Genomic DNA, 25,790 nt, shown 5'->3' on the forward strand with positions numbered 1-25,790 from the left:
GAGGAGATCAACTTGAGGTATTCAAGATGATAAAAGGTATAGATAAATAGACGTGGAGCAGATGCTTCCGCTGGTGGGGCACTATAGGACGAGAGGTCATAGTCTTAGGATAAGGGGTAGCAAATTTAAAACGGAGTTGAGGAGAAACTACTTCTCCCAAAGGATTGTGAATCTGTGGAATTCGCTACCCCAAAGTGCAGTGGATGCTGGGACAGTGAGTGAATTTAAGGAGGAGTTAGACAGATTTTTAATTGGCAATGGGTTGAAGGGTTATGGGGAGAAGGCAGGAAAACGGGGATGAGGAGCATATCAGCCATGATCGAATGGCGGAACGGACTCGATGGGCCGAATGGCCTAATTCTGCTCCTATATCTTATGAGCTTATGAACTTATAAGGTTTCTGATACCTCAGCTTTACTGAATAGCAACGTGTGAGGCAATCATTGGATTATGTAACCTGTTGCAGCCACGGCTGAAGCACCAAACCAAGATCTAGACAATGGTGCCTGCTGCTGTCAAAATCACCTTGCCCCTGAACTTTTCTGATCTAAGATAATTATAGGCTGCAGTAGACCACATCTTGTTTGATCAGATAGTGAGACTGGCTCTCTACACCAGGAGGAACTGTTGATGTTCATGGGTTGTCAGGGTCAACTAAGCCTTTAACCTCTTCACTCTCAAGTTTTGAATGATTCAACCTTACTGGTAACGAGGATTATATTTTATTCAGTACAAGCAAGACTTGACACATGCTAATTTCTATGCAGTGATATTAAAACACAACTGCATTATATTCTTGCGTGGAAGCAGTTTCCGTGTGATTACACCCAGTGGCCATGCTGCAGGCTATGTTATGCCAATCAATGCAACATGTTCAGATGTGGTCCCTCCAGCAACCCATACGTCACGAGGGTTCATTAGTGGGATAAACCAAAACCTCTGGCTTAATATCTCTACCCTTAAGTGTTTAGAGCTCCCTTTTGTGTACTCTTGCTACATAGCAAAACCTCGGGAGATCAATTTAACCCAATCTTTGCCTGATTCTGATTTAAACATCTCAAACATGAAAGATGTCACATACCCATGACCATGCCAGAGATTCAGGATCTCTGGCTTCAACTGTTTCCCAAGCTCGGAATCCTATCAGCTCATAAACACTCCAATGGCAAGCTTAACTACAACAGGAAAAGCATGGTAGCCACGGAATTCAGCTATCTTGTCTCGGGTTCAAGAAATTATATTGTTTTCTCTACCCTTTATCATGGCTGTGGGATTCTGTCGACTTGTTTATCTTTTAGATCTCACAGGCTTGCCTGGTTTCATATTTTATATGAATACCTGCATCAGTTTATCATTTGACCATTTGGGTCCTTTCAAATCCTCCAGGACCAATAAAACGTTTTGTTCAATGAAGGCCCAAACCAGAATTTATCATCTAGTCACCCCTCAGCTGCTTTTACCCAGAGCAGGAATAAAAATAGCCCAAGGAGAAATAAAAACATTTGGTTGAAGCATTATCATCATTGCTGCTGGTGAAGGCTCTAATTTACTATGTTCTCAAAGTCACTTCATGATGCGGGAGTGCGAAGTCACATACAATGAAACCAGTTTACAGGTTAGTCGGGCATCATAGTTGAGTTAGTTTTCATTACTTAACAGGAAAACAAAAAGATCACTAGGTCTTACAAACATTGCATTACCAACTGTGTCCAAGGTGCCATAAACTGCAGACAGTGTTGCTCTATGTGCTCGCCATCATCAGCCTGGCGCATTTGTTGATTGAAAGCATAACTATAGGGTTCGTGGTGGGAGATACAGGAAGGATATCAGAGGTAGGTTCTTTACGCAGAGAGTGGTTGGGGTGTGGAATGGACTGCCTGCAGTGATAGTGGAGTCAGACACTTTAGGAACATTTAAGCGGTTATTGGATAGGCACATGGAGCACACCAGGATGATAGGGAGTGGGATAGCTTGATCTTGGTTTCAGATAAAGCTCGGCACAACATCGTGGGCCGAAGGGCCTGTTCTGTGCTGTACTGTTCTATGTTCTATGAAAGGAATCCTACTCCCTGAATTTTCCATTTGATTGTGACTGCAGACAGCACATCATGCCCATCTCCGCCCAGTTTTATTCCTCCTGCACTCATCCTTTGCTCCACCTGTATTTCAATGTTGCTGTCATGTTAGCTATTTGGCAACACAAGATATTCCTTCTGACATGATTCCTATCTGGAACCTGGGCACAGAAGCACAGCATGCCCACAGTAAGAACCATGACCTAATCAGCGATATCAGTGAGCAGACCATTGGTGTGCTCAAGAAACACTTCGACCTGGACCATTCGGTATAGCTCTGCAATATACACCAGATTTGATGTTGTGTCCTGTATGCTGTGTTATTTCTCAATACTGAGGGATCAACCCTTCCTACACTGAACAGAAAGAATTAGAAGAGGAGGAGGAAGGGCAAGAGGAATGTAGAAACATAGGACTAGTACCAGGCCTTTCAGCCCCTCAAACCTGCTCTGCCTTTCAACTAGATCATGGCTGATCATTTTCTTCGACGGCACAGTCCTATGCTATCACATGATGTCATTGGGTATCTAGAAATCTGTCAGTCTCTGTCTTGAACATACTCAATGACTGAGCTTCTACAGCCTTGTGGGGAACAAAATTCAAATAATTCACTACCCTTTGAATGAAGAAATTCCTCCTCACCTCAGTCCTAAATGGCTTGTGCTTCATTCTGAGACCATCCCCTTTGATTCTATAACCCCCCCTGCCAAGGAAAATATTCTTTCTGTAGCTACCCTATCTAGCCCTTTAAGAATTTTACAAGTTCCAATGGGATCAGCTCTCATTCCTCTAAACTCCTGAGAATACAGACCACGCCTCCTCAATCTCTAAGACTAGAGCTGTCAAAGCAGCTGGTGCAAGAACACTATATCTGAACCAACCCTTCCATCCCTAATAAGCCACCAACCCACAGTTGTTATCACTACCATACGTATTTGCTTGCCTTCATTCCAGTTTCATAGGTTTGGCCACAAATACACTCCCAAAATGAAGATTATTGTTAAATCCAGAAACTTCAATTTAAATTTCGGTTATTTGTAAAAACTATGTCTAGTTTAAGTGCTTAATCATCTATTGTAGATTTCCTATTATTGCCTGTAAGGGAAAAAATCCTACTAGGTGAGGAAAGATTTTTAAACCATTACGTATTAAGACACTGACAGAAGTACCAGCGTTGAGTTAAATGACTTTAAAACAGACTTGGAAGCTGACAAGAAAGCGGTTTACACAGATATGAAATGCAGCAAGATTTAAACAAGTGATTATGATTTAAAAACACACATGCTGATATTTTGAATGTATTTAATGTATTTTTAAGAATCATTGTTCACTTTAGCCAAAGGCAGATTGCTGCAAAGCATTATGGGATAGGGAATTAGGATAAAGCCACATTCTAAGGGAATACTGGAACCTTGGAAATATGACTGTTTTTATCAGCAGAGTTTCTAATGGCAAGAGCATTCAGAACACTTATCAAACTTTGCCGTTTGTGGTATACATAAATGATTTGAAGGAAAATGTAACTGGTTTGATTAGTAAGTTTGCAGACAACCCAAAGGTTGGTGGATTTGCGGATAGCGATGAGGACCATCAGAGGATACAGCAGGATATAGATCAGTTGTCGACTTGGCCGGAGAGATGGCAGATGGAGTTTAATCCGGACAAATGTGAGGTAATGCATTTTGGAAGGTCTAATACAGATACGAAATATACAGTAAATGGCAGAACCCTTAAGAGTATTGATAGGCAAAGGGACCTGGATGTACAGGTACACAGGTCACTGAAAGTGGCAATGCAGGTGGAAAAGGTAGTCAAGAAGGTATATGGCATGCTTGCCTTCATCGGCTGGGATATTGAGTTTAAAAATTGGCAAGTCATGTTGCAGCTTTATAGAACCTTAGTTAGGCCACACTTAGAATATAGAGTTCAGTTCTGGTCGCCACGCTACCAGAAGGATGTGGAGGCTTTGGAGAGGGTACAAAAAAGATTTACCAGGATGTTGCCTGGTATGGAGGGCATTAGCTATGAGGAGAGGTTGGAGAAACTTGGTTTGTTCTCATTGGAACGACGGAGGTTGAGGGGCGACCTGTTAGAAGTCTACAAGATTATGAGAGGCATGGACAGAGTGAATAGTCAGAAGCTTTTTCCCAGGGTGGAAGAGTCAATTGCTAGGGGGCACAGGTTTAAGGTGCGAGGGGCAAGGTTTAAAGGAGATGTACGAGACAGAGATTTTTTACAGAGTAGTGGGTGCCTGGAACTCGTTGCCAGGGGAGGTAGTGGAAGTGGATACGGTAGTGACTTTTAAAGGGCGGCTTGACAAATACATGAATAGGATGGGAATAGAAGGATATGGTCCCCGGAAGGGTAGGGGGTTTTAGTTCAGTCGGGCAGCATGATCGGTGCAGGCTTGGAGGGCTGAAGGGCCTGTTCCTGTGCTGTAATTTTCTTTGTTCTTTGTTCATGGACAGGGTTTATTCACTGTCCAGATAAGATGGATACATGATCAGACAAGGAGTCATGTGTTAATCTGACTTGATAATGACCTGGAGGGGAACTTCTGGGAACGTTCACTTTGAACTTAGTGGCTAGCGTCTCTGGTTACTTAGGGATACAGGATGTTGAGTTAGCCAAAATGGGAAGATATGTCTGGATTTTAAGGACTAATGAAATGCCATTATGTCAGAGGGTAAGATGCGATTGGCTAAAGTATATGGCAGGTATTATTGTTGATTTATCTATATTGAAGATGATTGATTTAAAGCTAGTGAAAGGTGGGAGTAATTGATAAGAAAATCTATAAGTGACCTGTTTTGAATTGTATACATTAGAATTCATTGGAGAGGTCTAGCTGCTCCATCACAGGAGTTGCCCCGACCCTTTGATGATTTCTCCCAGCCGCCGCAGGTCAAAATAAAGGTTACGGGGTCGATTCTCTCATTCTGACCCGCTAATGTTCTGTTGGGTCGGGAGGTGCACATGTGTGCCGATTTGTGGAATTCGCGATTCCCACTGCCGGAAATCCAGCACAGTCGGGACTACGGAGGAAACCGGCGGAAAGACCAGGTAAGTAATTTTAATCTATTTTTAATGTTATTTGAATGTCATTATCAGACCCAGGACTGAATTCTGAACCCGATAGCATCTTCTACCCCGCCAGTTCAAATCCACTCTGGCGGGGTTTAGAGTAGTTCCCCACTTTCTGGGAACTAGCGGGAGACCCCGTTGGAGTGAAGGGGGGAAAGAGGAGGCCTCCCAGGATGTCAGGCAGTGGGGGGGGGGGGGGTGTTCTCCCTGGACATGGGCACCCTGGAAGTGCCAGCCTGTGCCCCTGGCACTGCCCAAGGGGCAAAGTGCCCATGCCCAGTGTGCACCTTGGCATTGCCCAAGGGGCATCGGGCAGTGTCAAGGGGGCGTGGTTCTGTTGGGGGGGGGGGGCTTAGGGTTGAGGCCTCATGGGGCAGGGCCCAGGGGGCGATCAGTGGGGCTGGGGTGCCCCTCTGTCAATCTGCTATTGGGATCATTCAGGGCTGGAGGGAGGTTAGCGATCGGGACAGGCTGGAGGAGGTCTGCCTCTCGTGGGGGGTGGCGTTTGCCTCCGTGGGGTGGGGGGGTCTTCCAGGAGGGTCTGCGTCCCGGGAGTGGGGGGGGGAATCATCACTGCTGGGGGGTGGGGTGCTGGAGATCAGGATGCTCCATGATGGGGGAGGGGGAGGGGGAGGGGGAGGGTGGTCGGGGCTGGCTTGGGAATGCTTGTGGGGGCCACGATCGGGCCGTGGGGTTGTTGGGAGGGGCAGCACTGCGGGGGGTCCTGTGCTGGCCAGCAAACTGCAGGCTGACAGATTGGGGCCACTGTGCATGCGCAGAGTTCCGGAGCTGTCAGACTCCGCCTTGAATAGGCCCCGCCTATTGTGAACTCTGCATTGCACAGAGTGTGGGAGATTCTTTACTGAACTCCCACTGAAAAAGCAATCGTGATTTATACCATTTTTCCCACAAATTCAGCACTTCAAATTTTTTGGGGAGAATTGCCCCCTATGTCTTCAAACTGAGACACTGGCTTCATGAGTCTTGTATTGTCTGAAATTTCTGAAGGTACCCTGTCACCTCGAAAACGCCACCAACATTGACCCAGTGAGTACAGTTTGGGAGATGAAATTATCCAATAATTTTAATTAAGCACTGTATGTGACACAGCAAATGACAACTTTTCTACTAAAAATAAATTATAAGGTAAGTTGAATTTAACTGCATTGAACTGTGTTATGATCCTTGACTGGACCCCCAGGATTTTGGTGTAATCTAATTAGGGACCAGTAACTTTTTATTTAAAGTTGACAAAGTCTGAGCTCTAAGACACAGAGTCACTGATGTTCTTGCTGCCTTTCCCTGGTCTCCAGGGCCTTCCATAAGCCTTCATTACCTGAAACCTGCTCACGGCAGCGCTTTTACTGTTCAGGCTTATTTCTCTGCTCCTCTCCCTGGTAGTTCCTATCAGTGGTCTTCTCCTCCCAATGGCTTCTTCCCCAGCTACCTCTTTCTCTGTCTGGGACCTCTCCTTGTCACCGTTCCATGGGTTTCCTCTCTAGATCCTTTTCCTGTCGTCTGTTTGGGACTCCTCGGTGGTATGGCACCAAACTCCTGGGTCCCGTGAATGGGGTTTTTGCCCCATTTTTTAAAATCTTTTATTGTTTTCTTCATGCAGGTACGCTGGTCATTTATCCTTTAAAAACTCCAAACAGCAATGAATAAATTTTTTTAAATGACAGACTCCTGGAGTTTCTGAGCATACACTGGCCACTCCCGGTTTCTGCATTCCAGCAGCCTATCAGAACATTAAAAACATTTATTAATTGCCCATCCCCAGTTGCTTGAAGAAAGAAAGGCAGCTCAAGACAAGGTTTTGATCATTCTTTTTCCTTACAACGATAGTTATTGATGGTTCTCTAGAAACAATGACATAGAAAAAATTCCAACAAGTATATAAGATTTTTTAAGCTGTACATCACACTGCTCAAAATATCTGCCAAACCTAAATGTTAATAGCTTTACATTCAATTTTTTATTGTAAACTAAGAAACTTCCGTAAATAATTTATGGTCTAGTTCCACAAATCAATAGGCTGAACTTTCATTTATATTGCATTTTTTTGGTTTAGTTTCGTTCTGTTCCACAAAAAAATTGTGCGAATCACCAAATTGCACCTCTGAAGACTGGCACAATGGCCTCTTTATTTGCTGCATGGAGGAGGTATTGATTTTGGATTTTGACATTTATAATGTATTTATTGTTCAAACGTCAGGCTTGTTTCTTAGTAAGATCAAATGAAAGGTGATTGTTCTAAGTTTTCATGGATGCCACATGTCTTGATATTTTGTGTCTCGGTGTGCTGATGCTCACCATGTATTTGATTTCTCACTCGTGTAGTTGGTAGGGATGAACACAAATCCTGGTTAAGTATCCAATCTAATGTGAATTTGGTCAATCCAGACAGAATAGGCCAAAGCCAAGCTTTGCTTGCATAAGCCTGATCTTTATTGGGATCCAATTTTTTCTGGGTTGAAATCTTGTTGCCGTCACAGAAGACAGTAATACCATTACTAACATGATCACATTGAGGTGTGTGCAACCACATCTAATCAGGAGATTTTATCATTAGAATTGTGACAGAGTAGAGACAGAATTACAATTGTATTTTATCTCTTTTATCGTCCAAATTATATTTGCCTGTGGTTCTGTTCTTTAGAAAAAACAAGTAGCCCCTCAAGCTTGCTCCACCATTCAATTGGATCATGGCTGATCTGAACTGTAATTCCATTTACTACTTTTTCATCATATCTGTTGGCCTTAAACAAAAACTGATTGATCTCATTCTTCACAATTTATATTGAACAAATAACCACAGTCCTTGGGAGGGGCAAGGTCTGTTGCATGGGGTTCCACATTTCCATTATCCTTTACATAGACAAATGCTTCCTGATTTCACTTGTAAATAGTCTAACTCTAATTTTTTAACATTTTTTTTCTGGATTCCCCCACCAAGGAAATAGATTCTCTGCACCTACCCTACTGAATCTCTTTTTAAACATTTTTTTAGGTCAATCAGAGATTTTGTAAACTCTAAAGAATTCTATTTATAAGCAATGGATAAAAGCAAATTAATGTGGATGCTGGAATCTGAAACCAAAAGAGAAAATGCTGGAAAACCTCAGCTTTGTCAAAGCTTTAACAAAGGGTCATCTGAACTCGATGTCAGCTCTTTTCTCTCCTTACAGATGCTGCCAGACCTGCTGAGATTTTCCAGCATTTTCTCTTTTGCCATCTATAAGCAATTAGCCGTCGTAAGCTAACGTCCTGAACCCCGGTATCTGTTGATGAATCTGTGTTGTAGCCCCTTCAAGGCTAATATAGTTTTCCAGACAGGTGTACAACCAAGACTCTACATAACTGAAACGATCACTTTGAGTTAAAAGCAATTTCCATGAGATTTTGATTACTTTTTGTACCTGGGTGCAGCATTTAGTGATTTATGTACATATGTGTCAGCTATATGTACATAAATGTGTTGAAGAACTCAGACATCCACTCACACCACCACTGACACACAGTGCTAACGATGTGTACCATGTGCAAGATGCACTGCAGCAACTCACCAAGGCTCCTTCGACAGCACTTTTCAAACCCCCAGCCTCTACTACTTGGAAGGACCAGGGCAGCAGATGGGTGGGAGCATCACCACCTCAAATTCCAACCAAAGCCACATACCATCCTGATTTGGAAATATACTGCCATTCCTTCACTGCCACTGGGTTAAAATCAGGGAACTCCCTCCCTAACAGCACTGTGGGTATACCTACATCACTTGGACTGCAGTGGCTCAAGAAGACGGCTTATTACTACCATCTCAAGGGCAACTTGATATGGGCAATAAATGCTGGCTTAGCCAGTAGTGGCCAACATCCATGAAAAAATAAATAATAAAATAAGTATTTAATTCGGAAGATTCTGTGCTGAAGTCCAGGACTTGAACATAACAGTTAAGTCCTTGCACTCCAATGCAACACTGTAGGAGTGCAGCATTGTCAGAGATGTCAGGCAGGATTTTATGGCCTCACTCGCCCCAAAAACATAAAATCCCGCCAAGGACAATGGATCGTTCCATGTTCTGCCCCTCGACCACTCCAATTCCTATGGCAGAGGCGGGAAAATTCCAACAGTTGTCTTTCAGATGAGATTCTAAATCAAGGCCCTGTCTGCTCTTCCACGTGGATGTAAAAGATTGCATGGCACTATTTCAAAGAAGTACAGGGTATTTATAGCCAGTGTCCTGGCAAATATTTATCCCTCGACCCATATCACATTAAAAAATATCTGGCCATTGCTGTTTGTAGAATCGTGCTGAGCCCAAATTCGCTGCCACATTTCCTACATTACAACTTTGATGAATTTCAAAAACACTTCACTGGCTGTTAAAGCACTTTGAGTCATGTAAGTACCTTTATGCAAATCCCTTTGCTCATCCGGAGTTCCTGATTTCTCACCTTGAGACAATGAAACAAATTGTCATTCTTGGATCAAAAATATATGATCTGACATTTTACCACACTGAACCACATCTCTCAGTTTTCCCCACTTAATCTGTCTATGTCCTTTCGTAAATTCCCACTCCCCACACAAGTTCACTCAAATAATGCAATGACATTTACTATTTTCCAATTCAAATGCATAATTTCTGAATTTAGTGCGCTACAAAAAATTAAGACCAATACATCAGGAACTTGCTCACCTATTTTAGGATCCCAGTGTGGAACCCATGGGCATTGGAGATTTATTTTAAATTTAAGTCCAGTTATTTTCTCCTTTACCATTTTTTCTATAGATTATAAATTCTCAAAATTACTCTGCTTGACCTTTTTAGGTTTCCTGTACTGCTGGTATTTTGTCTTTTTACCCCACTGTGAGAATGGATATGAAATACTCATTCAACATGGCCGCCATTTCCTTATTATCCGTTACAGGCTTGCCACTGTTTGTCTTTCAAGGTACATGTCCCATCACCACTCTCTTTTATTTAATGGCTGGAATCTTACCACTGTTCACGCCGGTGGGATTTTCCCATCCCGCCGCAGTGAACGGAGATTTGGCTGGCCGTCAAATTCTTCGACCTCGCTGCAGCAGGGCGGTAAGATCACACCTAATATCTTTGTAAAAATGTGTTGCTGTTAGCTTTGATATCCCTTGCAGTTTCTTTCATTTATCTTTTTGTACCTCATTACTTTCCCTAACCATGTTTAATTGTGCTGAACTCTCTAATGCAGACCTAGCTGACAGAAATAAAAAGAAAGCCTTTTATTAGGAACAGTGTTTTTACCAAGATGTCTGTACCTGTGTGGAACAGGCTTTTCTTTTTTAAAAAACTGGTGTTTGAGATGTTCAATTTTTGCTGCATGCAATTACTAAATATCTCTGACACCAGTAGAAATGAAATCATATCCTCCATATGAGACAAATGGCAGAATATTGGAAGTTATGCGTATTCCTTCCAAGTGGCATTTCCTTTAATAACCTCCTGCAAGGTCCCTGAAAGGCCTTTTGAATTGTATTTGTTTGCACATACTCAAATGGTAAAGTAATATACATATCGTAGTGAGTTTGAAAGATTTAATTTCATTTCAAGTTGATGAGATGAAAAACTTTACTTTCTTCCAGCAATAAAGTTCCAATGCCCAGTCTTAAATCTGTTCTTGGTAGAGAGGCCAGTAGGCCGACATCCAAAAAGCATCCAAAATTTCAGCACAAATTGGCAACTGACCTGAAGCCAATAAAAATTAGCTGCTGCAGGGAAAGAATAATTCTCACTCTTAGCTTCAACTTTACAAGTTAAATTAAATGTGTTGCTGTGTCAGAACAGAGGGAGTTTTGATCTGCGTTTGACAATGGGTCCTATGTTGACACTGGGACCAAAATGGGGGAAAGGTACTCTAACTTTAAGATTAACCATTTTGATAAATATATTAGTTCAACATAAAACTTGAAAATGCAAATCAATATAATAAATTACTGCAATTAAATATGAAGACCAATCAATGATTGAAACTGAATGTGCAATTTTACCTGGTTTAAGTAAAGGCTTCCACCAGCTGAACATGAGGAAGGCCAAAACCACAGGATGCAGCACGAACATATTAAGCTTTGAGACAATGTGGAAAGTAAGTGAGCAAGCTTTATCATCAGTGGGGGAGATCCCTAACTCAAAAATCCTTAACCCAAAATTTTCATTTTTGAAAAAAGACCAGTGGATCCACTCTACTAAGTTGATGGAGCAGTAAAATTGGATTGTCTTTTCTCTACAGGAAATGTAGTCGGACCGATGGCTCTCTTGATTTCAAAATCATACAGCAACTGGGAATGATGGTCTTTACAAAGCATTTCTCTTTTAAGCTTCCCTTAATCTAATTATATGAGTCTGACTAATGTTGGGAAAACCATATCTTCATGAATTATATTTTTCTTTTAAAATTTGGAAGGACAGTGCATTATTTGGATAGTTGGATTATTTTTACAAAAAGGTCATAAATTCACATTTGGACTGGGAGAAAGAATGCCCTTTCCAAGAAATCACCTGACCAGCATGAGTGGCGAAGATCCTTCCTTCCATCATAAGATCAGAGCAGGGATGTTCGCTGATGACTGCACAATGTTCACCAATCGCAACTCCTCGGATACTGAAGCAGTCCATGTACAAATGCAACATGATCTGGACAACATCAGGCTTGAACTGACAAGTAGCAAGTAACATTTGTCATACAAGTGTCAGGCAATGATCATCTTCAACAAGAGAGAATCTAACCATTGCCCCTTGACATTCAATGGCATTGCCATCTCTGAATTCCCCACTGTTCAATCCTGGGGGTTCCCATTGACCAGAAACTGAACTGGACTAGCCTTAGAAATACTGTGGCTACAAGGGCAAGTCAGAGGCTAGGAATAATGTCAGTAACTTACCTCCTGACTCCCCAAAGCCTGTCCACAATCTACAAGGCACAAGTCAGGAGTGTGCTGGAATACTCTCCATTTGCCTCAGAGTGCAGCTCCAACAACACTCAAGAAGCTTGACACCAAGGGCAATGCAGATCACTTGATTGCTTGTGGATGGGGTGGCATTCACCCTGACTACCACTGTCGCAGTGTGACAGTGGGTACCACCTGCAAGATGCATTGCAGGAACTCACCAAGGCTCCTTAGACAGCACTTTCCAAACCCGTGACCACTACCATCAAGGGTAACAGATACATGGGAACACCAAGTCACTCACCATCCTGACATCTGTTCCTTTACAGTCACTGGGTCAAAATCCAGGAACTCCCTCCCTCACAGCATTGTGGGTGCACCTACACCACACACACTGCGGTGGTTCAAGAAGGCAACATGACATCACCTTCTCGAGCAATTAGGGATGAGCAGTAAATGCAGTGCCCATGTCCCATAAATTATTTTTTTAAATTCGTAAAGATAGATAATTGACCATTTTGGTGAGTGAATTAATCTTTTAAATGAATGGTACAACCTGTGGAGTAGTGGGGCTAGTTAAAATATACACTCCTCCCATGCTGCTCATAACTCTAAAGTCAGCAGTATAAGCACTGAGGCACCACAAAGCTGATGTTTACCCTCCAATTGACTTCATCACTTTGCACATCAAACAGAAGAAAATGTAGAGTATCATTACTTGGCTTTATTTCTTCACTCCAGCACATTTTTATTTGTCCCAGTAGAGTCAACATGGCAGGCAGGCAACCTTCTCCTATATTGTTGCTGGTTCTTTTTTCAACCAGCTGCCAGGTCCTTTACAGGAGTCTCTAAATTTAACCTTTCTTTTTTTTTGCACCGTTTTATTCTGGGAAGCACCTGTCTTCCTTCTGTGCTTCTCTTCAGCGTGCAACTCCTCTCAATAAAAAGTTCTGGGTACACGCTGGTTAATATTTTCCATATCCTTTGTGCATTATTTCAAAGCAGTTGTTGACCTATTTAAAAACCAACAGCCCAGCATCTGGATAAAATAGCACATGCAGGAATTTAAATCAAACTCACTAACCAACGTAGATGAAACCAACAGATAGAAATTTATTTTCTAATGTTATGTGACCTAACGGATTTGTACACCAGTGAACCTCAACCCTGAGACACTGTGATAATTGGTTTTTAATCTGCCAGAATTCATCAGTGCTGCAGTGCAGGTACATATAGTTAACCTTGAGCTAAAACTCTCACATTAATCCGATTTAAGTCCTGGTAACTAGTAGAATGACTGAGTGTATCACGTTAAAAAAAATTAATAAAATTATTCCGCGAACTGCTCTTACATGACTGGACTCCTACCTATTCAAACACAGTCAACGCATCTCCAGTTCCTCAGTGAGATGCACTGCTCCTCAGTGAGATTATTCCAAAGAGTAGAATCCGCTTTCAATGTATGGTGATGATTATTCACGGTAAGAAGTCTCACAACATCAGGTTAAAGTCCAACAGGTTTATTTGGTAGCAAATACCATAAGCTTTCGGAGCACTGCTCCTTCGTCAGATGGAGTGGAAATTTCCACTCCATTTCCACTCCATAATAGTTGTTGTCAGTGCAGGCTAAATGGGCCGAAGGGCCTCTTTTGCACTGTATGACTATACGCTGTCCATTTTGTTAAGGTACAGTGCCCATATTTTCCACATTTCCACTCCATCTGACGAAGGAGCAGTGCTCCGAAAGCTTATGGTATTTGCTACCAAATAAACCTGTTGGACTTTAACCTGGTGTTGTGAGACTTCTTACCGTGTTCACCCCAGTCCAACGCCGGCATCTCCACATGAGATTATTCAGCCATATCTCTCTGCTACTTCAGTCAGTTGCACTATCACCTCTGCAATGTCAAGTTGCTCATTTGATCTCAAATTGTGGTTGAAGGAAAGACTTCTACCAGCTGAACACAAGGAAGACCAAAACCAGTTTCTGGCCCCTGCCTTAAGCTTTGTCACTTTGTGAGTGGACTCAGTCCCTTCCGTTCAGGCTGAAGTAGACCATCTAAAACTTTGGTGTCTTGCTCAACCCACAACTGACCATCAAATTGCAACCTTATCTATCACCAAGGCTGCTCGTCTCCATCTCAGCAACATATTTTACCTCTAGTCTGTCACTTCCCCATTACTCTTGAAACACTTGACTATTATTTTGTTTGCCAATAAACTTCACTTCTCTAACCTACGTCTTGTCAGCACCATATTCTCCACCCTCAGGAATCACAGCTTCCACACACAGTCAGTCTGTTTACCACTTCTGCCCTCGGAAATCTGTGCTGGGTCCTTGTGTTACAAAGCATTAATTTGGAAACCATTGTCTTTATATTCAAATCTTTCCATGACCTCGCCCACATTTATTGCCTTATATTCTGCTCAGAACCCTTTGGAACTATAACTCCAGAATATTGAGTATCTCCTAAACCTGCTGTCTCCATTGTTAAAGTTTCCAGGATTATTGCTGTTCGTTGCATATTTGTGAAGTCATGTCTATAAAATGTTTTGGAAGATGATCACATCACTTTTAAATAGCAATATGGAAAATATGGGCACTGTACCTTAACAAAATGGACAGCATATGGTCATACAGTGCAAAAAAGGCCCTTCGGCCCATCTAGCCTGCGCTGACAACAACTATTATTGAAGGTGCGCGAATCTCATTCTCCTGCACTTGTCCCATATCCTTGGATGTTATGATAGCATAAAATCAGTTGGTTTCTTTCAAAGCTCCTGGAGATTTCCCTCATAGAGGTTTACAGCATGGAAAAAGGCCCTTCGGCCCAACTTGTCCATGCTGCCCAGTTTTACCATTGAACTAGTCTGAATTGCCCGCATTTGGTCCATATCTCTCTGGACCCATCTTACTCATATAACTGTCTAAATGCATTTTAAAAGACAAAATTGTACCCACCCCTACTACTACCTCTAGAAGCTTGTTCCAGACACGCACCACCCTCTGCATGGAAAAAATTGCCCCTCTGAACCCTTTTGTATCTCTCCCCTCTCACCTTAAACCTATGCCCTCTAGTTTTAGACTCCCCTACCTTTGGGGAAAAAATATTGACTATCTACTTTATCTATGCCCGTCATTATTTTATAGACCGCTATAAGATCACTCTTAAGTCTTCTATGCTCCAGGGAAAAAAGTCCCAGTCTATCCAGCCACTCCTTATAACTCAAACCATCAAGTCCCGGTAGGATCCTAGTAAATCTTTTCTGCACTCTTTCTAGTTTAATAATATCCTTTCTATAATAGGGTGACCAGAACTGTGCACAGTATTCCAATGTCTTGTACAACTTCAACAAGACGTCTCAACTTCTGTATTTAATGTTCTGACCAATGAAACCAAGCATGCCGAATGCCTTATTCACTACCCTACCTTGTCCACCTGTGACTCCACTTTCAAGGAGCTATGAACCTGTACCCCTCGATCTCTTTATTCTATAACTATCCTGAATGCCCTACCATTAACTGAATAAATCCTGCCCTGGTTTGATCTACCAAAATGCATCACCTCACATTTATCTAAATTAAACTCCATCTGCCATTCATCAGCCCACTGGCCCAATTGATCAAGATCCCGTTGCAATCCTAGATAACTGTCTTCACTGTCCACTATGCCACCAATCTTGTCATCTCTGCAAACTTACTAACCATGCCTCCTAAATTTTCATCCAAATCATTAATATAAATGACAAATAACAGTGCACCCAGCACCAATCCCTGAGGCATACCGTTGGTCGTAGGCCTCCAGTTTGAAAAACAACACTCCACAGCTACCCTCTGCCTTCTGTCAGCAAGACAATTTTGTATTCAGTTGGCTACCTCACCCAGGATCCTGTGAGCTTTAACCTTATGCAACAACCTACCATGTGTTACCTTGTCAAAGGCCTTGCTAAAGTCCATGTAGACAACGTCGACTGCACTGCCCTCATCTACCTTCTTGGTTACTCCTTCAAAAACTCAATCAAATTCGTGAGACATGATTTTCCACTCACAAAGCCATGCTGACTGTCCCTAATCAGTCCCTGCCTCTCTAAATACCTGTAGATCCTGTCTCTCAAAATACCTTCTAACAATTTACCCACTACAGACGTTGGGCTCGCTGGCCTGCAGTTCCCAGGCTTTTCCCTGCAGCCCTTCTTAAACAAAGGTACAGCACTTGCCACCCTCCAATCTTCAGACAAGTCACTTTCCTAATCACTGGGAAGCCACTTAAAATGTAATGGCGTTGCCAGGAGCTGATTCACTACCCCTCACCATTTCAATGGAAGCGACTTAAAATGGCAATGGCTGCTAGACCTGCGGGCCTATCCAAGATGGGATTTCAAAGTTATGATGATCATAGTTGGAATTCTGATGGGATATCAACTTTCCCCCATTATATGTCAATGACATCGGCTTTGGATAATGGAATACAAAACCATGTTTTGAGTTTGCAAGCATGGGCTGGTTGGGTACTGTATGTACCTCATCCGTTGTGAACCACAGCTGAGACATGCTGATTGATACGATCCGCTGCTGCCAGTCTTTGGGATGTATGGCCTAAATACCTAGCACCAAAATTCATACACCATATTATGCACTTGTGAGATAGACAGATGGTTTTGTGGCTTGGTGGCAGTATCAGGTTAGTGGCAAATAGCGCCCATGTTGAGACTGCTTGGTCGCAGTGTGAAACAGCTAGCTTCACCTGTTACTCAAATTTTGCAGATACCTTGCCCTTCCAGGGTAGTCCGTAGTAGATGGGGCACTTTTCAGGGCTGAAAGTGGGAGCCTTGGGTCTATTCATGAGGTGGTGCAATATACACCATGAGTTTTTCTGATCAAGGTAGCCATTATCTCACAGGATGTCTTTGCTGATCTCTATTTTAGTTTCGAGCTTACATGGTGAGCAAATACTTTGGGTTCGATTTACAAGCAGGATTAGGTGATGTTATCAATGATCTAATTGATTGGAATTGACTGCAACCAATATGGTGAGTCTGTGGAGTGCTGGGATTTTAAAGAACAGACTGGGACAGGTTTTTGTGTCAGAGTTTAAGGTAGGATATAACACAGCAAAATCATCAAACCATGACAAATGTTAGTACTGGTCAAAGTCATGCAGTATGGCTGACATACATGAACAGCTCTTTCTACTTTTTCTTTTCCTCTTAATGCCTTACATCTTCACGACTTTTCAAACAGCCCAAGAGTAGCTTTGTCAAAATGTCTTTTTCAGCAATACTCGGGAGAGAATTCTTCAGGCCAGCAATGTTCTCAACCATTTAAAAAAAAAAATGACCTTCTGTTTCGCCCTTCTAATGATCTAAGTGCATGTTCTATCTCTAGAAATCATCTTGTGTGTGTGCATCCTTTCTTTTCATTTATGCTTGCATGAAAGTCTGTTTCTTAAAGTCACAGCACTCAAATGAGTTAAAACATTCCTTAAACGTACATTATACTTTTGTCAGCCAAGAGATGAGGAAAGGGGAAAAATTATCCCACATCACTCCCCATCTGTAACCTACTGCAGAATGTTTTCCTACAATGGGTTATTATTATGGAGGCTGAGAGGAGGGATAATTTTAAATACCCAGAAAGATCAGCTCTAACTCTGTCTTCAGCTTTCTGTCCTTTCTAACTGAATTGTACACACAGCTCCTTTTAGATGTGCCTTCTCTGTTCTTTCCCTGCTGCAGCTTTTTGAGGTCTCTGCCCACACGACTTCTGAATCTTAACTTTCTTACTGTTGGTACTGTTTCCAGATTAAGCATCACCAGGTCACAAGGACCAGTATTTTAACAATCAAAACAATTACAATTGATCCCATTACAATTGATGCATACTCGTACAAGTCCTTTTCAAACTTTCTTAGAAACAATTAAAAATTCCATACAGGTTTTAAAGAAAAAAACTAATTCTATTTGTGGTGCTGCTTCTGGGTTGAAGATCATCACACCATCATCACAGGCTTTGACTGGTTAGAAGCTAGCAATCTTACTGAGGGAATCTTACCTCCTGACGCCCCAAAGCCTGTCTACCATCTATAAGGCACAAATCAGGAGTGTGATGAAATACTTGCTGCTTGCCTGGATGAGCACAGCTTCAAAAGCACTCAAGAAGCTTGACATCATCCAGGACAAAGCAACTCTCTTGACTTTCACCCCATCCACAACCTTAACCATTCACTCCCTCCGCCACTATTGCACGTTAGCCAGCCGTGTGTACCATCTACAAGATGCACTGCTGGAACTTACCAACATCCACATCCAACACCTTCCAAACCTATAACCTCAAACATGTAGTAGGACAAAGATGAATGGGAACACCACACCTGTAGATTCCCCTCCAAGCCGCGTTATCATCCTGACGTGGAACTATATTGCTATTTCTTCTCTGTCACTGGGTCAAAATCGTGGAACTCCCTCCGTAACAGCACAGTGGGTGTGCCTGTGACTCATGGACTGTATGCAACTGTTCAAGATGGTGGCTCAGCGCCACCTTTTCAAGGGCCATGGGCAGCAAATGCTGGCCTGGCCAGTGATGCCCATATCCCATGAACTTTTTTTTAAAAAGCTAAACCTCCTTGTACAGTGTACATGGTTTTTAATAATATGCAACTGCAGTAAGTAGATTTGTCTGTTCATATTCTTTAATGCACATTAAAATCTCATTTTTTAAGAAATCAGAGTTAGGGCATTACATCAACTCCAATTTGTCTTGTCTGACCAGCTTCTAAACCTACACAGCAGTATTTACACCAAATGAAGCAGAAGAACTGAAAACTTGACAAAGATCAATGAGTAACATGGGGACAGTTTCCTGAAGTATAATGGCTCTGTCAACAAAAATATAGTTGGCTGTGTTCATTCACTATGGCAATGTGGCCTTGAAAGCTAGCATTGTTTGTTTGTTATCAATTAACCAAAATGAGTAACTTGTCTCTGTTCAGACATTTGTTGCCAATTTAATACCAAATATACTCATTTAGATTCCTGTAGGAGAGAATTAGTGAAATAATCATTTTCCGTGGACTAAATTACTCTTGAAAGCGTCATTTAAGATTATCACTCACACTGCTGCTGCATTTGTGTTCTTATCATGTTGAGGAATGGTAGGAGCTAAGAAAGGAACATTATGTTGTACCCAGTGACATCTGGCTCCACAAAAGCTGTCAGAAAAACAGATTTTCGGTTCTGGCTTGGTTCGGGAATAAAAAGATGATAGGTGAGCAAATCAGTTAATAAGTATGCCTGGTACCAATCTAACTGCAGAACCCAATCTCTTGTAATCAATATTTTTCTCTCTCTCTCTGACGTGCAAATCATAGAAGCCAGGCAGGATTCTGGAATCCGTATGCTTCTCAGCAGGAGCTAGTCCGTGGGATTAGGGTGGGAAATTGTATGATGCCAGAGTGCAACATGCTGTCTCATTTGGCTCCAGGGGGCTTGGAATTGATTACAGAACCCTGTGGCAGTTTTGCACTGATCCTGTTGTAAAAGAGTAAAGTTTATTTATTAGTCACACATAGGCTTACATTAAGATTGCAATGAGTTACTGTGAAAATCCTCTAGTCACCACACTCCTGTGCCTGTCCAGGCACACTGAGGGAGAATTTATCATGGCCAATACACCTGACCAGCACGTCTTTCAGACTTGGGAGGAAACCGGAGCATTTGGAGGAAACCCACGCAGAGAACATGCAGACTCTGCACAGACAGTGACCCATGCGGGAATTGAACCCGGGTCCCTGGCGCTGTGAGGCAGCAGTGCTAACCACTGTGCCACCTCTCCATTGAAATGCAAATATGTGAAAATCTGAAATAGGTCTTCAGCAGGTGCTTTTAGATTTAATTCTGATAATTTTCAATGCTTGCTTTTGTCATGCACAGCCAAAAGTTGGGTGAGGTGATGCAAACAAAGCAGTTTGAAGTTGATCAGAATAATTGGCTCAATGACAGTGCGACACAAAATTCTTAAGGGTGTTCTGTTAATGAGTTCCTTAGTTTATCCTCTTAGTTTAATACAAATAGTACTTACTTGTTTTCAGTTAATGGGAAAATCTGCCCTATTGTATAATTAGCACAATTTGCATATTAAATTAGCCTAAATTTGCATAAGCCATTAATATGTTATTCCTAAAGGGGTGACCGTTATTATGCTCCTTAAATTTCATAGAGACTTGTATGTGACTTGTTAATGAAAATTTGTAAAAGATTATGTCAATAATGACATGGATATTGACAACCTTTCTTTTTTTTCTCCTGTACTTTGTCTTAATACATTTAGAGTTGTCCAGTTCCCTTTTCACTTTGGATGTTATCCTTCCCAATTTTTAATGATGTGTTGAACACCGATCTACTGTAAGCAAAAACAGTTATCAAAACCTAAGAAGGGCATGTTATTAACATGCATGTAAATGGTTCCTTTCTCAGAATAGATATTTGGAACCAATTGGCTTCCTTCTGCACTGTAGGGATTCTATAATTTTAGAGACCTTTATTAGGTCACTACTCTGATTTCTCTTCAAGAGAAAGGATGTTGGACTTGTTAGTCCTTTCTTCATGGGTATAATAGGTATTATCCTTGAAACTCTACACTCTACAGTGCCGCTACATTCTTTTCCGAATATGGCAACTACCATTGTGCGCAGTACTCCAAGTGTTGCCTGACTAAGTTTGGAGATTAGTATAATTAGCATAATTTACCTACTTTTCAATTCTAACCCTCCAGAAATAAACCTTTCTTTTTTATCTATCAACTTGTGTTAGTGCTTTGATTTGTGTATTTGTTCTCCCATATTCCTTTGCCCTTCTACACCATTTAGACTCTTATTTTCCAAGTAATATGTGGCCAACTTATTTTTCTTATCAAAATGTAATACCTCTCATAAATCGATGTTGGAATTTATTTGCCAATTAAATGCCTATTCTTCAAGTTTTGCAATGTCATTTTGCAATTTATTGTCCTCCTCAATAATGACTATTCCTCCAAATTTGATGTCATCCACAAATTGGGTTTACGATTCCAAAGACTACGGGTGGGATTTTCTGGCCACGTTCGCCCCAAGGTCAGAAAATCGCGCCCAAGGTCAACAGACCTTTGCATGGTCCGTGTCCCATCCGCTATGATTCCCATGATGGGTGGGATGGAAAATTTCCGCCCTATAAATTGTGAACAAGATTTGTCCTAGCACTGATCCTGGTGGGAACGCACTTGCTGTCTTCGGCCAACTCGAATACTTGCCTTTGTTTCTGCCTCCTGCTTTGCAGGCAGCCAGCATGACCGTCAAGAACACAAACTCTGTCCAGGTTTAGCACTTCTATCTCTGTGCCAGCTGTGATCAGCTAACAGAACAGATTGGAGTTTGTGCTTGGGATTTAATAACCTGCAACTGAGTCATGCTACCAGAGGAAAATACTGCGCCTGCTGGAATTGTGAATTAAAAGCAGAAAACCAGGTTGGGCAGAACCAGTGGCGAGGGAAGCAGAGTGAATGGGTGGAATTTTCCACTCCTGCCGGTGGCATAATTGTGGTCAGCGGGGGCAGGGGAGGGGGTGGGCGGGGTAATTTTACAGGCCACAAACAATCCGTTTCCCGCCAGTGGGTTAAACTGTTTGAATTTTGTTCTCCCGAATTTCCAGGCGGGTTAAAGGCTCAGGCTCCCCCATGAACAACTTTAGGAATCCAATTTGCATTCATTAGCATCTCATGCATGCTAATTAAAAGGCCACCTCACCAGAATTGAGTTCCTCCTCCAAGTTAAATTCCCCATCAGCAAGAATTTAGAAAGTTCAGTTTTATAAAACTTCACCTCTTCCATAACTTTGACACCAGTAGATGTTTCTTTTGTCTCCTAGGGGACCTTGTATAAGTTCAGTCGCCTGCTGGTAAGCAAAAGTTGCACCAAAGTTGGGCACAGGAGGCAGGTGAAGACTGGGGGCTGAGGGGTAAGGTGGAAGACTAAAGTAGGGTTACGGGGATAGGGCAGGGCAAAGGGCCTGGGTGGGATGCTCTCTTGGAGAGTCAGTGCAGACTCAGTGGGCCAAATGCCTCTTGTAGGGATTATATGGTTCTATGGTTCTTTGTCAGGAGATGTGGTTGCTGAGGTCGTGTCAGGGAAGCTATGGAGAGATTTTTGAATTCTGTGTTTAGAGAGATGGGGAGACTAGAACTGGATGACCCTTTGCAATTAAAAAACAGACTGATAAATTAAGCTTACAAAAAATATTTTTTGAACAAATTGCTTTGGACTCCAGTTATCTCTGAGGCAAGTTATTTTTCTCAAACTGAAGTAGTGCTTGAGTGAACTCCAGCTGTTTTCCTGGCCCCATGTTTCATGATTGTTAAAAATGACTTTTTACATTTCTCAGACAGTATATCAAATCAAGAATGCTGTCTGTGTATGTGCACAGCAATTTAGCCTGTGTCCATGAGAAGGTGGTACAAGGTTTATCTTCTCCATGCTAAGATCAATTTCCATGATGAAAATGTGCTATTTGGCTTGGTGAGAATATGATCACAAGGTTTTCTTTGTTATAGTACAATAGAAAATTGGCCAATTAATTAGTGGCTGTGTGCTAAAGTGAAGAAAGTGTCACCCGCACCATCACTTCAGAACAATTCATCTTGACTTTCTGTCAATCTGCCTGAGTACATAAACAGCCTGTCGCAAATGAGGCCCCAAAACTATTTGCTCCAACTAACTTCAACATTTAATGCGTAGTGTTCTGGATTGTGCTTCCATTTTCGGTGGAGGACTGACCGGCATTGTTTAAGACAGTGCATTAAAAATGTCCAAATGAAAATGTGTGCAATTGTGTCATAAAATGGCATGAAGGATTTTATTCGTGAAACAAAGGATAATCATTAGAAAGTATGATTTAGTGATGCTTTGTTGAGTAGGAATATGTTACCAATTTTTAACATTGTAGACAAGCCCACAATCTGATCCTTCCTTTGGAATTTCAGTATTTTAACAGTTAAAGCCAGAATAGAATTAATCAATACTACTGCCTCAGCAAAGGGAAAGCTAGGAAAAATAACAAAAGATATCCTCTGTTTTGGAAACTAAAATATTTTGGCCATAAATATTTTATTTATAAAGAATTATGGTCACTAGTGATTTGAGAAATTGTACTTGACTAATGTGTGGGCGAATTATATAACCAACTGAAAGCAATCAGTAAGAATTAAAATCAATTTAACTTTATTACAGGTTATACATCAGGCTTACAATATTTTACATGAAGTGTATGCAATATTACATGGGATAAAATTGCTGAGCCATTGCAGTGGCTGTGTTTCTTAGTCCTCATCCACTTCTTGAAAATATCTTTCCTCATTTTAATCATAATTCCCATGGTTAAAAATTAGTTTGAGAAATCTGACAGATACAAACTGTTTTGTCAGTGATAATGATCCTTGAAGCTGAAGTTCTATGTGTGGAATGTTGATTCAATCACTGCGCAAAAATATTAATTAAACTTTTAGAGTTTGAAAAATAAGTTCCTTGTTTCTATTTATTTTAAAAATATACATTGTTATACATGTCCCTCGAGATTAGCAGGAGTTTTTTTTAAACTCTGTCCTTTTCCAGGAAGGGAGAATGTGTCCCAAATATGTCCACCATTAAACCATCAAGTAGCAGAACTCTTCTATTTTCCCTGGCTTTAAAATTTCTATCACTTAGCCACAATTTTCAGGCAGCATAATGTATGTTTATTTTAGGTACGTTGCAATAATGGACCAGGTACACGTTATCCTTATGCATCAGTGATACAAGCAGATACAGATATCTACCCTAGACATGTGTGCACCAGCAAATAAGTAATTAACAGGATAGATTTCAGGAAGAAGCATACACCATTGTGATAGACTTTAATCCTTCTAGAAATATTTGCCCTTTTGTGTACTTTTTGTTTGAACAGTGAGTCCTGATGGTATCATTAGGGGAACTAATTTGAAAGAATTCTTGAACCCTACAGTGTGAGGAAGCTGAGCTGTCCATCAGTGGTGATACGTTAATTAGCCTAGAATGCTTCACATATCCATCTATCTTTTCCAGCTTGGATTCACTTTTGGTTTCGATAACTATTTTGAATCATTACTTAACCATTGCTTGTCTATCATTGTTGATGATGACAGTATGTGATTCATCCCAATCTGATACAGGTTATGGATTTTCAAATGAAGGTAAAATTTGACTTTTATGAGGAATCTTTTCCCATGCAAAGGGGATCGGATGCCAAATTGGCCTGAGGGCTGATCTTTCCTATGGGCTGTCCTTTGCAGCTCGCTTCAAGCTTTGTCATACTATCATGAATCATCTTTTGCTACTTTCAGTTGAGATGCCACTTTTTTTTTTAAGATTGATCTTTTTTGAGCTGCCTGTCATGACAGCATTTACCAAGTTTCAGTTCACCATAAAATAGCTCCTTGGGGAGTCGAGTACCAGGCATTCCAACTGGGTGAGCAGCCCATCTTCATTATGCCTTTAACTTTGCTGCTTCTGTGCCTTATGTGTTAGTCCTGCTGAGAATGTCAGGGCCGCTATCAAATCTTTCAGTGGAAGTAATTTGCTTTGCAGTTGGGACTGCAAGTGATCCAACTATACGCACAGTAAAGATATTGTGATTGTTGCTTTGTAGACCTTCAGCTGTGGAACCAGATTAATGTTTCCTTTATCCCAAGACCTCACACTAACCCTGTCCATTAACATTCATTGTAGTGCTTCCAGACAGGGGAGTATGGGTGGTTTGAAGTATAAACTATTTCTGCTGGATGTCAACATACATGTGGATTTTCTCACTGCGTCACTTTCCAGTATAGCTCACAACTTTAGTCGAAGCTCACCATACTTATTGTTATTGGCAGCTTTCTTTGATTTTGACCATGGATTTTGCACCAATGTGTGGTGAAGAGTATGTCTCTAATGAACAGTTCTGTGGTTTCTTTTATCAGCAAACAGTCTTTGTACTTTCTGCTTTTATCCCCCCTTTGGTCCATTTGGTTGTAGAATGTAATGCATCCCTTTACCATGTCCAGCAATGACTCCCTTCCGGGAATTGTAGTCATTCGTGATGATGACCTTTTCCTTTCTGGAACATGTGAAATGACATGTACAAAGTCAGTGTTTCCTAAATGTTTTTCCCAGTGTGGACCCCATTTTAATACCTCAGACTTGGTGTGAGCCCAGAGTGAAAATTTGGGGAGGAGGGGAGTTGTTGAGTAAGAAGGGGGGTGCACACCAAAATACAACAACAGGATAGTAACCTTCACTATTTTATGGTTAAAGAGCCTATTTTAAATAGAAAATCATACTAAATGTAAATGTAAACTATTTTCTGAAAATGTTACCTTACTCACTGGTTCTAATGTAATACATGTTGCGATACCATCTCTCAATAGATGGCAGTATGGTTGATAAGCTCCGCATAAAAATGTATCCATGGTGTGAGCTGCATGTTGCTGGTAGTTATCAAAAAGACACTCAGCCTATTCATCTGCAGATTAGAGAAGCACCATGGAATAAGCCAGTTCAGGAATTTTATGCACATAGAGGGTCCCATCCCTTATTCCTACCTTCCAATTGCAGCATGATCTCCCTCCCTCACTTACTGATCTTCCAATCAGGATTCCCATTGATCAATGTGAGCCTGTTGCAGCAG

At 41.5% G+C, this 25,790-nt stretch overlaps 1 protein-coding gene across 2 annotated transcripts in view; it reads left to right on the forward strand.

Annotated features, from left to right (window-relative positions):
• Nucleotides 1-25,790, forward strand: part of epha6 (eph receptor A6) — a 647,719-nt gene that overhangs the window by 433,681 nt on the left and 188,248 nt on the right. The window lies entirely within an intron of this gene.

The sequence above is a fragment of the Mustelus asterias genome, chromosome 17 (assembly GCF_964213995.1).
Source record: "Mustelus asterias chromosome 17, sMusAst1.hap1.1, whole genome shotgun sequence".
Lineage (NCBI taxonomy): Eukaryota > Metazoa > Chordata > Chondrichthyes > Carcharhiniformes > Triakidae > Mustelus > Mustelus asterias.